We start from the raw sequence: 18,407 nt of genomic DNA, 5'->3' as shown, positions 1-18,407 counted from the left end.
CACATAGTAGGAAAGTTAGTTTTCATTGACTATATTATCATAAGTCAGTAAGCATGGGCTTCAGGTTCCTCATTAGAAGGGTAGCTTAATAATACCTGCCCTTACTATCTTAAAAGTACATATGTGAAGGTAATGATGTTCCACAAATATTGGGTGGTTTTAATACATTTTCTGCTACACTCCATCCTCCTGACTCTAATTTGGCCTTTTCCTTTAGATAATGCTGCCGGACCTAATCTCATTTCAAAGCACTCAGAGGCTACTTCATCCTGATATTTAATGAAATGGGCTACAAGCCCCAACCAACACATTTTCTTTTCAACAGTCATGTAATTGCCACATCATTCCCATGCATGGATCTGAGTCTGTTTAAGGTCAAAGGCACATCACCACAGACATAAGCAAACTTCACCTCTCCTATCCTCTCGCTGTGAGGGTAAGAAATCTTCCACTCAAGATGTCCTTAGATCAGCGAAAAAAACAAACAAAAGAGTATATTCTCTCTTCTGGGTTTTCTAGAAAATCAATGATACCAGCATACCTACAGCCATAATCCAGTCATTATTACATGTATTCAGGATATTTGAGTAAATGGTTATTATTAGTTGGATCACTCCAGAAGATGCACCACCATAGCTGCCACCAATGTTCTAAATGATTTCTAAATTTCTTTCTGGTCTGAAATCCAGGATTCTTTGTTGGGTCCTGGGGATACCAACAGGAGTTGGCAAAGTGAAGGGACAGTTGGGCTAGTACAATCAAATTTTAAAAAAGGGATGGATTTTCCTTAAGCTTTCAAGTCATAGTGTTCAGTGGAAGCCAAGGCTGCTTGAGGATGGTTGAATCTGTACTGGCTAAAATGCTTCACTGAACTCTCAGCACTTTAGGTGTGCCTGACACCCTGGTGTCACTCAGTTGCATCATGAACATGCATGCACATATACACATGCACTCACAGAAGAAAAATAAGTGCCCTCAGTAACAGAGATTTGGCAATTACCAAATATATTTAATTGATGTAGAATATCTCATTGGGTTCTTACATCTATCAAAGTTATAATTGTTAGACTCAGCATACTCTATAAGTAAAGAATGCACAGTTTACTGTTTTCATCGAGTGATAATTCTGTAATGTCTCCAGGGTTTTTGTCTAAACATGTGATCTCATGACATTTTAATATGTTTATAGTAATAATAAAGTTTAATAAATTAACTACTTTGTTAATACTTTGAAAGCCAGCTCAGACTTTGAATTAGATATTTAAAAATTTGAATGTTAATACAAACACGACCAGGAAGAATATGCAAAAATTTTCTTTTTCATTTAAGGGGCTAAAGACTATGTAAACAAATATATCTAAATAACATAGTCTTCTAACAGTTGTAATAATCACAAGCATTATTCTATGTCATCACTGCTTGTGCTATCATCAATTGACTATTTACATCAGAAATGGATCAAGTCAAACTCTAGATATACTTCCTCTCGACATCTTGGGAGGAACATATATAACATTGGAAGAAAGCCATTCCATGCTGTCTATGAAATAAAAAACATTTTTCAGTGAAATTGATGCAAAGGCATTGGGAAGCTTCAGAAAAAACTGTTTCATGCATTACAGAAGGTATGTATTTTCTTCTATTACCTTTTGCTGATACCATTTTCATCAATAAAGGTCTTTGTCTGGCTGTAAAAGATACAAAGAAAACCCTTTTTATATCATAGTGAGAACAACCTTGATATAATTCCTCTGGCTTTGAATTATAATGTATGTCATCAGTAATGTAAGTTGTTATAATTTACTTCTGACATTAAGATGTTGCTTTAGGGCACATTGTTGCAAATATATCCTATTCACTTTCTTGCCTTCTAAATGCCCTTCATGTTTCAGTAAAACAATCCAATCAAAACTAAAGACCAAAAACACTGTAAAACAAATCAAGCATACAAACAGTTTCTAAGCATTCCTGTTACATTTTAGCCCTTTAGCCAGAGGCTTTAAAATTTCTTAAGCTGTATATAGTAGTTTAAGTTGGCAAACGGGGCACAGAAAATGTCATCATGAACATTGTTTTCAGTCAGGTTCTGAAGGACTGCAAGGAAATACCTGGAGGATAATAGAATGATTTGGATCACAGGAAGCCACCCCAGGTAAAGTTCTCAAAGATCATATTCAAGGTGAATTAACCACATTCCTTCCTCTTGGTGCAGGACCCTTGTGACTGTAACCTCACACTGGAGCTAGCGACCAAGCCCACTGTATGCTCTCTACTGAGATGTTCCAAATAAGATAGAGAGGCATCCCTTCTGAAAGGTTTGATTTATTTCTTGTAGGTGGCAAAAGAATTTGAAGCTGTTAAGAGATTTCCACCTATAGAGTCTCTGGAATATAGATTTAAAAAAATTATTATTATTTTTTTGAGATGGGGTCTCACTGTGTCAGCCAGGCTGGATGGAGTACAGTGATGCAATTATGTTTCACTATAGCGTTGAACTCCTGGGCTTAAGTGATCCTTGCACCTCATCCTCTTGAGTAGCTGGGACTACAGGCACATGACAACCACCTGACTAGGATTTTTATTATTGTTGCTCATGATGATAAGCTAAATTTCTGAAGCAGAACATTAATTCACTGTAGGAAATGATTGCCAGATGTTCACTGCAAAAATGTCAGGCCACCAATGAGAAAAGGAGTGACGATTTTTTCTGTATTGATGCCTTCTTTCCAGAGTCCAAGGGGGGTTTTAATATTATCAAGTGGAATAATTTAATATTATTCTTAAATATTTAAATATTCTACATTTAGACAAATGATTTAGAGAAAGTCTGTGTGTGTATATATATATGCGTGTATAATTTTCCACTTACAAGATGACCTTAGAGTTTTAGTCCTTATAAGTAACATCTTTTTAATTTTTCTATGTAGTACCTAAGTCTTGTGAGACCCGTTCACTACTACTATCTATGAAGCATCTGCTTAGCATGAAACAGTACTGTACTAGGTACTGGCAACACACCAGTGAATAAAATAGACATGGTCTCTGGCCTCATGGAGCAAACATTCTGCTTGGGATAGGCAAATGATATAGAAGTAAACAGATAAAGAATATACTTTCTGATAAACACTATGAAGGAAATAGGCTGATGTAATTCAGAGTGACTAAGTGAATGTTGTCGCTTTACACTGTCAGAAAGACTTCTAGAGACGTGACATGTGAACTGTGATGCAGATAGCCAACTAAATTTGTTCAGTGCAAGGACCAAGTACTTCAGAGGACGTGCAAAGGTATAGGGAAGGAACAACTGGCTCATTTGAGAAATAGGAAAATACATAGGCTATGGAGGCTGTTGCATAGGGAGCAAAAGGAAGTTGACAAAAAATGCAGGTAGGGGCTGAAAATGTAGAAGCTGTGGGAAGAATTGTAGATTTGGTTTTGAATGCAATAGGACATTGTTGAAGATTTTAAGAAGGTTAAAGGCATCATCTTACGTAAGTTTTTAAAAGATCACTCTGGTTAGTTTTAGATGATGGCACAAGGAAGCAAAAGTGGAGGGAAGGAGAGAGGGAAACTATTAGAATAAAGAAGAGAGATGGAAGTAGTGTGGGCTGGAAAGCTAGCCGTGGAAATGCAGAGAAGGGTCCAGATTTGGGCACGTATCAGATGTAGAACCCCCACAAATTGCTGATGATTCGTGCTAGACACAGTTCTACAGTGGCCTCTAAGATTCCTGTCCCCGGCAATATGCATGCCTTGTATAGTCTCTTGCCCTTGAGTGTGAACAGGACCTGTGACTATGATGGGATACTCATTTCCATGACTACAGCATATTTATTGTATAGGACTTCCTCATAGCACACTAAAGGGAAATTTTCCTGCTGGCCATGTTGTAGGAGGACCACATGGCCAAGACCTGAGGGTGGATGGCCGCTAGGTACTGAGGGTAACCCCAGGTAATAGGGACTTCAACTCTACAATCACAAAGATCCAAATTCTACCAACAATCTAAAGGAGCTTGGAGGAGGGCCCCAAGCCTCACTTGAGATGGCAGCCCATCGGTGGGCACGTTGATGACAGCCTGTGACACCCTGAATGTCAACTGGTGCCCTGACTCCTCATCTGTGGAAACCGAGAGATAATAAATTTGCATTGTTTTAAGTTGCTAAGTGTATAGTGATTTGTTGTGTGGCAATTGAAAATGAATACATAGTTTGTAACAGAGAAGATCAAAGATAGGGATAAAACAGGAAGTTCAAGATTTTTGGCATTGGTTTCTAAATACTATCCTCCACTAAAAGAAAGAGTGTCCCTTGGAAAAATAGCTGATTCTGAGACTAAATCAGAGAATTAACAAAAAGATCCATAAACATATGTTTGTGTTACAAAGTAAGGAAATATTCAAAAATTGAGGGGATATATCCAAAGAGACATTGGACTAGATTGGAGGGGACTTCTGCTGGCCAACTCAAAGACCACCTGAAGAGCAAAATCAATAATGAATAATGGTTTATGACCCATTAAAATCTCAACTCATAAGTCTATTTTACATAAATGAATGAAGAGACAAGTAAATTAGGGAGAACTGAGAGTTCTTCCTTCCAAAAGAATACCAATACATTTTGAAGGAGTTATGAATATAGAAAACTCACCATTTGATAACCATCATAGTCATAATTGATTCAGATGGGAGGTATAAATGGATGCTAAGACTTTGGGGTGGAGACTTGACAAAAAGCAGTAGATCAGTCATGCCCCAAGCAGGGAAACAGAGTCATAAAAAGATTACATATAGCAAATATTTATATATAAAAACATAGACATACATATGATTTTTGACAGGCACTTAGCCTTCTGCAATTATGAAAGTCAGTTAAGCGATTTAAGCAAGCTGTTGTCTCTGTGATGCTGGAGCTTTGAAGTCCAAAGTGTAGGCAGTAGGCAAAAGGAAATAGATATAAACTGAATGGCAAGCAGAGCAAGCTGAAATTCACAAGCATAAGCTGCAGATCAGAAGATGAGCTGAAACCTGTGTCAGTTCTTGTTGCTTCTGCCTTTGATGGTGTGGATGTACTGCAGAAGTCAGGGCCCTCCTACCTGGCTCACAGGTCAGAGAAGGTGAAAAGAAATCAGGAAGAGGTGAGCAGTTGCAGTCCTGTCTCCTGCGCACCAATGAGCTAGGCCAGTGGGTGATTGACAATGTGAGAGACACAGAATGAGTGCAGCTTTACTTCCACCCTCTTAATTGCCCACAAGAAGGTTGTTGTGGCCCAGACTAACTTGAAACATTCTTGAAACATTCAGCCTAGCCAAGTTAACGCATGGCTAAGCCACCATTGGTTTAGATGTGGTGTATCTTCCCACAAAATACTTACCATTTACAAAGGAGAAAATGGTGACTTTAGGGTGAAAAACCTGGCAGACACCAACCTGATGTTTATATCACATCTGTGGGAAGAATCATCCTATGGGTGTTCTGATGTCCCGAGAAGGGTACAGCATCAATTCTGTGACGCTCCTGCTAAGAATACATCATTCTTTCTGGTCCTGGGGAAACCTCAGGATGCTGCCTGAGAGACATCCTACAGAATGAAAGTTCTCTATTCTTTACAACCATCAAGGACATAAAAGGCAGGAAAAAAGCTGCAGAAATTTTCCAGATTGAAGGAGACTAAAGCAACATCAGAACCACATGCAAAGCTTGATTTTGAATGGCATCTTTGACCAGAAAGAGAGAAGAGATCTAATCAGGGTGATTGGAAAAATGCGACTGGATTTCAGGTTTGGATTATGGTGATGCATCAGTGTAGATTTCCTGTTTGGGATGATTGCATGGCAGTCATGTTGGAAACTGTCCTTGTTTTTGGAAAATACACACTGTAGCAATTAAGGAGGCGGGGTCACATTGCCCATAGTTATTTAGAAAAATAAAAATGATAATCATGTGTTGTATGTATTCACAAGGAATGAGACATGGGGCAAATGTGGTAAAATATAAACAGTTGGAGAAGCTAGGTGAAGTAGATCCAGGAGTTCTTTGTGTTCTTCTTGCAAATGTTCTCTTAGTTTAAATTTGCTTCAAAATAAATTATAAAGAGAATAGTAGAAGGTAAATGAATAAGAATAGGAAAAGAAGAAGACAATACTGACAACAATTTTTCCAACTCTTCTGTGAATTGAAGGGTGAGACGTGGGCAGGATTAGTAGAGAAATTTGGTGTCAAGAAAGGATTTTTCAAAAATGGTTGACAGAACTTGTTTGTAAGTTGATGAGAATGACACAAGTGATTGAGAGGGACACATAGTGCATAATTTCAGGAGCAAAGTCCTGGCAAATCACCATAATGTCCACATGACAAGTAGATAGATGGTCTTTGAGAGAAGCCAGAACATTTGCTCTTTAAAACAGAAAGAAAGCATTTTACTGCTTTTACGGATTCATATTTTACTATTTTTTAAAAAACTGAATATGAAATACTTAAAAGCAGAAGTGTTGACAGCTATGATAATTAGGAATTAATTTTTAAAAAGGCTAAAGCAAAAATGAATTATAATTAACTTTTAAAATTAAACATATATGTGTCCGTGTTTAAGACTTTTATTTTATTACAGAGAAAGCTAAAATGAAGATGTGCAGATCACTTCCAGCCACCTGGTATACCAACTCCTGGAGAATTTCTTGCAGGGCTTAAGTAGAAATCAAGCAAAGACTACAACTGGGATCCTAAAATTCACCGTAAGAACTCGCTGGAAATGAAATAGTTATGGGTTATATCAATAAAATGAATCGCATATGAAGTTCACATGCAGAAAAGGCCTAGCAGGGAGGTGAGCCTGTCCCAGTTCTGGGGAAATTTGCAATTCAACTTGGTCAAGTTACCCAAAGACTTGCTGACTTGTGCTGTTGACTCTAAATTTTTCGGAAAGTTGAAAACCAATTCTCATTTAGAGTAGAAAAATGCTTTGGTTTGACTGGGAATGTGTGTGACTAGTAGAAAAGATCAATTGGGAAATTATACTTCAGTGTCTCAAATACCAAATTCTTGAGGCTTTATTGAAATTTTGTCATTGAATCATCTTTTTCACAAATATCTTACAAATTTAGCATTTTAAAAACTTGGCACATAGGAAGTAGTTACTACTTTGACTTATTCATCAAAGCATAGACTTTTATTTCAGTTCACAAAATTATCCTTCCAAAGAATTAATAAATTTGCCAACATTCCTTCCTTTCTTTTACTCATAATCTTTTCTGTATTCTGTTTTTGCTTAAATATATTACATTATCATCTGCTTTACATTCTGTTTCCAGACTCTTTGCTAATAAAAGAAATAGTTTCTATCTATTTGAAGTGTATACACAATGCTATGTCCACTTGTATTGTTAACTATACAGTGGTGATACAGATGGGCCCTGGCTTAAATCCCAATTCTACCACTTGCTTCATTCTTGACCTTGGAGAATGTACTTACCTTCTCTAGCTTGAATTTTCTCCAACGTAAAATACAGGGGAGGCTGCATCTGGTGATGTATTTAATAGGTGTGCTTCTTTTATAATACAACTTTCCCCAGGGTTCCACTAAGTATTTTAGTTCTTCCTCTGGGAGTTTACTAGGTAATTAGTTTAAATTACATGTATTAAGGTTATTGAGGCTAAATACTAAGACAGAAAAAAGTAAACTCTTTAGAAATGCAGGGGCTCTGGAATTATTCAGCCATCTCACACTTATCTCTAGGGTTTTTTCTAGTTATCAAAATATTTAGCAAATAGTTTAGGGGTGATCTTAGGACCTAATTCTGAAGAAAGTTGTCTTGCCCTGTGGTGTGTTCAACATTGGGATGTTTTGCAAATTAATGAGAGCATAAACCTGTAGTACCTAGAGGTTTCTGATGCAGGAATGTCCTCAGTCACTGCTGAGTTATTATTATTGTTGTTGATTATTCCCAATTATTCCTTTTACCAAAAAGCATGCTATTTTCCAGAACCCAGCCAAATAATATACTTCATTTGGACAACAGAGTTTGAAAACTGGAAAGAGTATAAATTATTTGAATAACCTTTGCAAACATACAAGGACTCCAAATTAGGAAGTGTCACTGGGGCAACACCCAAACTGACTACCTTTCTAGCCTTCTCTAGCACTCTGTTTAGTGGAGTTGCTCTGCTGTGTTCCTACACTGCTTCCAATCAGCCTTTCAGATGGCCCCTCATTACCTTGGCTCAATTGTTGATAAGGGCATCACATTGCTTACATCAGAGCACAAAATGTCACTCAATTGGTAATTCATTTGTTTCCAGTTTTCCACCCAAGTTCACCCTGTCACTAACAGACAAGCATGTATGTTTTGTGTTCTGATCATTTTCTGTCTCCAAAGAAGTTTGAAATGTCTATGTTGTTCTCCTCTAATGCTAAATAGAGTTCCATTTTTGCTTTGCTAAGGCTTTTGAATTTAAGTACTTTAACTTTTAGCTTATTAATTTTACTACCACTTCTAAACATTTCTAGAGAGGTCCCAGAAAAAAGTTTGTATTTCGTGAAAGCCTATAGTTGCACTCAAGTTTAAAGAAATCTCATCACTATATCTAACATGGACAAAGGCATTTGTCAGTAGTAGAAACCACCATGTGAGTTTACATTATTATGACTTGTCTATTAGTCTCCAGAGCTTTCTACCACACAGAAATCATTGCACTTTTAGAAAAGCAGTCTAAATACAAACGATTGTCAATGGCTAGCCATGAAACCCTATTAGGAGCCATGCTATTCATGGCCAATTAGAGCACAATGAGACCTGACATTTTTCTTCATTTAAAACAACTTTTGTCCAGCTTCTTAAAAATAACTGTTAAAATGACCTAGGAGGGTATAGGATTCTAACACAAACAAATGGAAATCTGATTTGTAAAATTATTGTTGCTATGATACTATGATAGTTGTGCTCAATTATTAGATGAATAGAATGAGAGGGGTTCAAAAATGTTTCATTGTTTACTCACTAGTAGTCTTCATCAACTCCTGCCAGGTGAGGCTAAATAGCAATTTAGGACACTATCTCTTCAGCTTTTCCTCAAGTGCATGAGCTACTGAGTCATTCTGAGGTTGGAAGAGATTTGAAAAGTTCTAGTAAAAACTCTCAGATTGGGAGCAATGCCTTTAACCTTTGGGGGATTGGAGAGAAGGAAGGACAAGGTATAACTGTGGCTGGAGTGGCCATTGAACCATGGATGATTTATAATTTCAAAAAGAAGGGTGTTAAAAACTGATTGATTTTCCTCAACCTGTCTTTAGATCTTCACGTTGAATTAAACACACACAACATGAGGATAGAATATTGCATGAACCAAAATTACAGTACGGTTTATATGATATTAGAAGAGCTCAGTTCTTCATGCAGCTGTCTCTTCAGGCCACTAACAAAGCTTTGTGTGTGTGTGCAATCTTCCTATAAGTGAACAGCAATCATCAATGCCAAATTATTCCACAACTCACTTACATGTATGAAAAACCTGAGTAGTTTATTTCTACATTTTTCTGGGTGTAAAAGTCTGGAGGAGGTCACTGCAGCAAGGTTTTTCTCATTTATTTGATGGCCTAATTTTTTGATTTCCTGTACCATGTTTAATGTGCCTACTTTTAACCTGTTCATTCGTCAGTTTAACAATTTGCTATTTTTTGTTCATCCATATGTGTTTTTTTAAAATCATATTTTGTGTTTTTTTATATTGCTACTATCTGCAACCTTCTAGTATAAAAGCTTCGAGGATATCGCCAGAAGCCTGCCCCTGCATTCGACAATAGTATAGTGTTGATGACAGACAAGAAAACTAACAATTATAACAGTGTTGTATGGGCTATGGTGAACAGAGTGTTGGGAGGAATGGGAGCACAAAAGAGGACAAACTGATTCAATCTCATCTTGGGAGGTCAGGAAGCCTTCTTTGAGGAGGTGCTATGTAAACCGAGTTCTAAATGCTTAATACTTAGATGTTTTACAGAGAATTGAAGCAAGAGCACAGGTGTGTCTATAAAATCTACAAGATTGTTATTTCACATTCATTTTCTCTCCTATCCATGTTTGTGGGTTAAACTGAATTACTGTATTCATTCTTTATACTGGGAGGTAGGTAAGCAGAGCAGATCTCCTTACTACTTTTAAGAGTTCCTCACACTGAAATGGAGCCAAGAGAGGAAAAATAAATGTCAGCATAGATGCCAGAAATTGAGAGCCATTAGCCTCAGGTCTGTGATTTTTAAGTTCCATTTCTTAGAGCAATCATGGCTCAAGGGTGGCTTGAAATAAACAAACTAGTTTAAATGGGACACTCAGGGGGTTCAGCAGCATCAAGCATCAATCCATGGTTAGCTAAACCTATTTCTCCCATTCTGCTTCCCAATGAGAGGCTGGAAACAGCCTTGACTCCACTGAAAGAGCAATTTATTTAAGACAATCTTGGTGAAATTAATTAAATTCTATGGGCATTGTTTTCTTCATTCATAATAATAATATAAATCTCACAGGAATGTTGTAAGGAACATTTATAATTAAGTTACTTCTCAAGAACAGAGCAAGGCATATAGTAAGTGTTCAATAAATTGTAATAATTATTATCATTATTAGTATTGTCATTATATAGAAAGCGATCTCAGTTCATGCTTCAGAATTTTATGAACAAATTCTCTCCAGACATTTTTTACTATGCACTGTAGGAGTTGTAAAACAGAAAGTAAAAGTTAACGTAAATATTAAACTCATATACACATTACACACATTTTATACTAATACATTTTTACACTTAAAAACATACACTAAAATTATATTGAGATTTAAATGAAAATGTATTCAATTAATAAATAGATACATGCCAGTATTCCCAGCTACTTGGGAGGCTGAGGCAGGAGAATCAGTTGAGCCCAAGAATTTGAGCTACAGTGAGCTATGATTGCACCACTGAACTTCAGTTTGGGCAACAGAGTGATACCCTATCTCTAATAATAATAATAATAATAACTATAATAATAGTAATTGTTTCTAATGGGAACATTGGTGTCCTATAATAAGGTCCCCATATTCTAGCCTCTTTTGGAAGACTCAGGCAGAATTCTAGGACTGTCCCCATGACTTCTTTCTTCCCCCAGTTTTGTGCTATAATTAGGTTATATTATATGGCAGAAGATTTTGTACATATAACTAAGATCGCTGATCAGTTGATTTTGAGTCAATAAAAAGAGATTATTCAGGTGGGCCTGAACTAATCGCTTGAGCCATTTAATTGTGGATCTGAAAGTCAGAGCCAAGAGTTAGATTCAAAGTATGAAAGTCATTTGACATAAGGAAGATTTTCCCTCTGGACCACACACAACATACAACATTCCCTTTTTTTGATAAAACCCCCAGTCTTCTCTTTGTTCTTCGGACATTCCAAAGACCATCTGGTCTGTGTGTATGCCCTGAATTGCAATTCTTCCTTCTCAAATAACACATTAACTTTCGAAGTTTGTCTCTACTTTTTTATTTTGAGTTTGACACTTCTCTGAGAACCCACTTCTGAGTGTCATCAGTGACTTGCCAATGGCCAGGCCAATAGTTCCTTCCACTCACTTGACTTCCCAGGAGCACTGGACACTGTTCACCATATGTGTTTTCTTGAAACATTTTTTTCTTGGGTTTCCTTGCACTCCTGCTTTCCTTCCTTCTTATTGGCCACTTCTCAGAATCTGTTGCTGGCTTCTCTTCTGCTTGACATTTAGATAGAAGAATGCTTCAGGGCTCCTTCTTAGCTATTTTTCTTCTCTATCTATTCATCTCCTCCCTAGATAACCTCATCCAGTCTCATTGCTTTAAATGTAAACTATTAGAAATAACTTTAAATATGTGTCTCCAGTCTGACCCCTACTGAAATCCCTAATGAGAATAACCTACTGTCTGCTTAACATCTCTACTTAGATATCTTTTGGGCATCTCAAATTTAATGTGGACACCACAGAACCATTGATTACCTCAACACTTTGACCTAAACTGGCTTCTCTTAGGCTTCTCTATCTCAGTAAACAGTATCATCCACTGTACAGCTTCTAGTACTATCTTTATTCATTTGCTCACATCTAGCATCTAACTCCTCTGTAAGTTTTGCAAACTCTACCATCAAAAGCATATCCCAAATCAGTCCAGTAATTCCCATTTTTCACTTGAACTATGGCCATAACTTCCCAAGTGGCTTCTCTGTTGCAAACCTGTTGCTACATTCATTCTCCACACATCAGCTGAAGTTAACTTCAAGAAGGTAAATCAGACCGTGTCCCTACATATGCATGACATATTTAACCCCCTGCAAAGACTTCCCATTACCCATAGAATAAAATTCAAACTCCTTGCCCTGCATAAAAATCATTGTTTGGCTCCTGGCACTAAACTGACTTCATCTCTTACCACTCTCTCTTCTCTGCTTGCCTGTCCCTTTGTTTCTCACTCCCACCTCAGGGCCGTTGCATTAACCATTCCCTCTGAAGTGAAAAGTCATCTCCTGAGAGGTCTTTTCTGGCCATTTGGTCTAAGGAAAACTAACTACTCCATCACTTGAGGTCTGCTTATCTGCATCACCCTTATCTTTACATGTTTTTGTTGTCTTTTATTGGTCTTATTCCAATTCTAGAATGCAAGCCTTGTGAGAGGAGGGAAATCATTTGCTCCTGCCTTTATGAGTGTATCCTCAGAGCCTAAAAAAATCTTGAAGTATAGCGCATACTCAACAAGTATCAATTTAATAAATGAATGGAAGCTGAGTTGTTCAAACAGAAAGTAGAAAAGAAGGAAATAGAGGGATACCAATTTCTTAAATACGCAAGTAGAATTTTAAAAGACAGGGTATAACAATGACTGAAAATAAAACTTTTTCTTACATGCATTATTTAAAGTAAAAAGTGAACCAATCAAATGCTAAAAATGCTTAATACTAAAAGCATTAAGATGAGGGAAGGTTACCTTCTCCAATGGAGCGTGTGAGCTGTTTCCTTACCTTCACAGTGACAGAGACAATGGTTATGGTTTATATTTGATAAATTGGTTAATAGAGATATAAGCATGTTTAGAAATATGGAATAAATACCCAGAAGAATTAAGAGCAGATTTTTTTAAACAAGTGTGAGATGCCTGTGTAAGATCTTAACATTAGGAGAAATTCAGTGAAGGATATATGAGAACTCTTGGTACTCTCTGCAACTTTCCTGTAAATTTATTCCAAAATTTAAAACTTATATAAGTAAAAAAGCAAGAGTTTGATAAAAGCATTAGTATATTGGGCATAAGATTGGTGATAAGGCAGCTAAATATAGTTTTCAGTTTATCTTTTCTTACTATTTGCTTTTCTCTCCTGTGTACATGTATGTAATTGATAGTGATGATGATGATAAATAAAAGCTTTAGAACAAAACTTTCTTTTTGTAAAAGACAGCTTCATTGAAGTGTAACTTGTATATATTAAAATTCACTCATTGTTAATCTACAATTTAATAATTTAATGAAATGTAATAGAAATTAAAACCACCCGTTTTGGGTGATTTTAATGTCTCATGTTACACTTCCATAATGTGTGTGTGTGTGTGTGTGTATGTGTGTGTGTAGTACTTGTTAAGATGTTTGTGTAAAGAGCATCATCACTGGGATGAAAGAAAACAAGGAAGGGAAGGAGGCAGAAAGGGAGGGAAGGAAGGAAAAGAGGAAGGAAAGGAGGAAGGAAGAAGGACAGAAGAAAAGCTTTATGAGTAAGACTAGGTCCTGGACACGCTTGATGTTCAAATGGGTCTCATATGGTGAAAACAAAGAGGAGCTGTGGGAATCTTCAGGACTGGATGCAGTGTGATTCATTTCAGCTGGAACAGTATAGCAGCTAGCTACTGCTTTCACTGAGAGAATCTAGTGCCCAAATAAAAGGTAGTAAGAGGCAGGCATATTGTCAGCACCTGTTCTGAAGAGCTGGGACAGGAGCAGAGCTCCAAACCCAGTGTGAACACTGGTAAGCGGAGCAGATAGACAGGAAAAGCAGAGTGTAATAAGATTAGACAAATTAAGTAAGTATTAGGAAAAAAATGTCAAGTTATTTAATGGATTCTCACAGCATTGGTTGTGAGAATCACTATATTCGTTTTCTATGTTGCTGTAACAAGTTACTACAACCATAGTGGAAGAAAAAACATACATTTATTATCTTACAGTTCTGTAGGTCAGAAGTCTTACACAGGTCCCACTCAGTTAAAATCAAGGTGTAGGCAAGGCCACATTAATTTTGAGGTCTCTAGGAAAGAATATCCTCATTTTTTCTAGAGGCTGCCTGCATTCCTATGCTCATGTCCCCTCTGCCTTCAACACCAACTTCGGGTTGAATCCTTCTCATATTGCCATCTCTTTGGTTCTTTTCCATCATCATTATCACCTTTCTCTGAGTAACCAGAGGCAGGAAAGGGCCTTTGCTTTTCAGCACTCATGTGATTAGATTGGACCCACCTAGCTGATCCACACTTGCCCATCTCAAAGTCCATAAGCTTCCTCACATCTGCCAAATCCCTTTTGCCACGTAAGTCAACATACTCATGGGTTCCAGGTGATTAGGGTATGGACATCTTTGGGCAATTATTCAGTGTACTACACCTCTCAAGACCTATCTACAGGTTTCCAGGCTTCCAGCCTCTGGACTTCTAAAACTCAAGTACATATTCTTGGGGATCCTATTCCTGTATGGATCCAGATGGTTTTAGGGTTGGGGGTGGGGATACTTGTAGGTGTCCTGCCTCAGTGCCTGTAAATGAATTGCATCGAGTCAGGTGAGTGGGCTGACACAGAACAAGCCTGGTGATTATAATGATCATTTGAAATGTTATTCCTTCCTCTTTTATCATTTTTAAAATATAATATTTAGAAAAATCAGCAGCTCCCTGTATATGAGGTGGCTTTTTACATCTAATTCTGAAAGCAACCTAGTAATTACAAAGATGAGAACTGCACAATGAAATTTAATTTCATGAGGATAATAACAAGGGGAAAAAAATCTTTTTTTTATTTTCAAGGAGGATTGGAAATTAGTCCTTCCCATCCTCCTCTGTGGTTTCTAGGCTATGCTCTCTTAATGGATTTTTATCTGTTTTATAAGTAATTTCCTTAATATTTCAATGGTCACAGATAGTCAAGATTGTACGTCTTCTCAGGAAACATATATTTCATCAGCACTGTCACAGTCTAGAGTCCCAGATCTTGTAGACTGATGTTTTTGGCCCTTCTTGCTATCAGACACATAGCACAGAAATAAATGTGTTTGTCTATTGGAGGTTTTAATGAAATTGAAAATGTAGTAACATTTTTCAGTGTCAATAAGCTAATTTTCTCGTTTAGATGCTAATGTTGGTTTTTCCTGAGGATTCTGTCCTCCAATTATGAGTCATGACTTTTCTTCCCTTTGTCCAAACAGTATTTCTGAGAATGGCTTAAATTATATGGGGTGGTTTCCGGTTCCAGACAGGACTAGATATTTTTGTTTGCCTAAACCTATGGCATGAGATGAGAGTGGAAGAGTAAGAGAAGTACTTGAGCTTTATTAAAAAGTGTTTACTAAGAATTTGAGGGTTTACACAATGCACTAAGCACTGAGCTGGTACTATACTTTTGTTGGCTTGTACTGCAACTATTTCCATTTTACTAATGAAGAAATGAGCTCAAAGGGGCAATTAACTTGCCTAACTTTTTAGGGTTAGTATGTTAGGCAGAGTTAGGGTCACATCCACATCTGATTTCAAACCCCTGCCTGCTTCTATCACCACTCAGTCCTCAATACTCCTTCTCATACCTATCCTCTTACTGGGGCTGAAGAAGCACAGGGAAGGAATGTTGTCCTGCCTTTCATTTCTTTCCATCTTGGTTTCTGCATCAAATCTGAATTTTACAGTTTGGTGATTCAACTGCATTTTCGCTAGGCGAAGACTAGTTTCTGTTCCCAATTCCAGGATATTAAGATTAAAAGAAAATACCATAAAATCAGACCTGGATTAATTCATGCTCTTTTGTGCCCTTTTACTACTCATTATTATTTTCTTCTTCCTCTCTCCCTCCCTCCCTTCTCCTTTCCTTCCCCTCTCCGTCCCCCCTCCCCACTCCCTTTACAAACAAACAACTGTTTTGTTAGTGGTTGCCTAACAACTTTTGAATAGCTCTTCTATTTGGGAGACATTCTCAGCATTATAAACCTGGCTGCCAGAGTGGGAGCTGAATTCATTCCCTCACTCTCCCTGGCTGTCTGGGTGCAGGAAAGGGATCTGGGCCACCCATTAGACACACCTATGAAAATATTTTTTTCAGTTAGGAAAATAAGATAGAAGTTTACTTGCTCTTATAGAAGAGTAAAGATCTATCATCATAGACTGATACTATGCTTTGGTCTCAGAAGTCCATAGGGACAAGACCCCTTTGAAGTGATTATTTCACAACCCTAGGGAGTGTGACTCATCTTCACTATACTAAAAGCTAATATAAAATAACTTCTATTTTCCACTGGCCTAAACTGAATCACATGGCCACAATTTGATTAAGTAGGGGCTAGGAAATGTAGTTTTTACTCTGAGCAGCTGGCCATGTGACCAAGTGTTTTATTACAATGAGAGATGGAGTGAATGTATGTTGGGGTACAAACAGCAGTCTTTCCTACAGAAGGGAGCAATATGATGTCCTAGACACTCACTGAATCTATCTTGCAGCAATTAGTGGTTACAAGTGCTTCCAAGCATTTGGCTCCTCAGAGACATTTAATGTCCAATCTTAAGCTGTGATATTTCAATGAACTGAGATATAGGTGACACATGTTGACAGCAGTGGTGTTTTCACGTGTCATTTTCATGCATTGAGTATCGTCCCATGACTCTCTGTGGCTCTTTGGACCTTCTGATAATACTGTCAATTACCCAGTATCCTGAATAAATTTTACCTCTACCAAAATTAACTAGATATAGTCTATGGTTTGCAACTAAGAAACATCTCTTTACCAGTTCCCTTAAAAAGTGACTATAAATATTTCTGTTTTTCAAACTCAGATATCCATACTCTGCTTCCTTTAAGAGTAAAAGTTAATGAACAACAACTCCTTAGTTTTCCTTTCCATCACTCAGAATTCCTTTTCTAGTTATCACTAGTCTGCCCCTCTGTTCTCTGTCCCTGACAATGAAGTATCCCTGCTCCTTATCTGAGATGAGTTTTCCAGCCTTGAGGTTGAGCTCAAGACTTCTACTTTCTCTGGAATATTGCTCTAGAATTCCCACCCTCAACGCCATCACACACATGCACTTATATCTTAAATCTCTTTCTCTCCCCTGTCTCTCAGCACACAACCTGTCTTGACTTCTTCTCCTAATACTCCCTTCTCTCCACACAGCTACATTTTTAGGATGCCACTCCATTATTTCTTCTGCTTTCTCTCCCAGTTCTTCACCACTCACTCATCCCTCAGGCTTTTATAATCTGGTCTCCACACCAGATTGCTGAAGCTACTTTATCAAAAGTCATTCCTAAATTCCTAATATCCAAATTGGAATATGGTTTCTTACTGGTATCCTCAAATTTGCCACATTGACACAGATGAAAAACTCCTCTTTCTTAGTAATAAGTCTTCTCCTGGATTAGTGACTTAGCATTACACGGATTCTCTTACTTTGCCCTAATAGCTGTTTGTCCACCTCTTTTAATTTTTTTTTTTTTATGTCACCACTAAATCCTCCTCACTACCTTGTGCTACATCTGTGCTCCCAATGACATTGCTCTTCACCGATTTACCCAAGTCAGTTTGCTGAGTATCCTCGTCTTCCCTTTCCTTTAACACAGGCATGTAGTCAGTTGTCAAGTCCTTCCAGTTCTCTCCGCTATGCGTTTCTCAATTATCCTTGAAATCCCTTAATTGATTTTCCTTGTTCTCAAATTCATGTTCAAACTCCATAACATGATTTATGATCTGGTCCTATTCACTTCTCCCATTTTGTCTCTTAAAAGGAAATCACCCCCTATACAGACTATCTTTCTTTTCATCCTGAAAAATCTTAAACATCTCATTTACTCTATGTAGAATAGTATCTTCTTATTCTTAAGTAAATCTTCTTTTTTTTTCTTTTTTGAGAAAAGTTCTCACTCTGTCACCCAGGCTGGAGTTCAGTGACATAAACATGGCTCACTGTAGCCTCATCATCCTAGGTTCAAGCAATCATCCTGCCTCAGCCTCCCAAGTATCTGGGACCATACGTGCATACCACCATGCCTGGCTAGTTTTTAAAAGTGTTTATAGAGACTGAGTCCCATCATGTTACCTAGACAGGTCTAGAACTTCTGGGCTCAAGTAATCCTCCTGCTTCAGCTTTCCAAATTGCTGGGATTACAGGTGTAAGCCA

The 18,407-nt window shown here is 37.5% G+C and overlaps 1 pseudogene; it reads right to left on the bottom strand.

Moving 5' to 3' along the window:
* Positions 1 to 17,854, bottom strand: part of LOC105507271 — a 158,247-nt pseudogene extending 140,393 nt beyond the window's left edge.
* Positions 17,855 to 18,407: the final 553 nt, after the last annotated feature.

The sequence above is a fragment of the Colobus angolensis genome, unplaced genomic scaffold (assembly GCF_000951035.1).
Source record: "Colobus angolensis palliatus isolate OR3802 unplaced genomic scaffold, Cang.pa_1.0 Scaffold147, whole genome shotgun sequence".
NCBI lineage: Eukaryota > Metazoa > Chordata > Mammalia > Primates > Cercopithecidae > Colobus > Colobus angolensis.
This window is presented reverse-complemented; position numbering and strand designations above follow the sequence as displayed.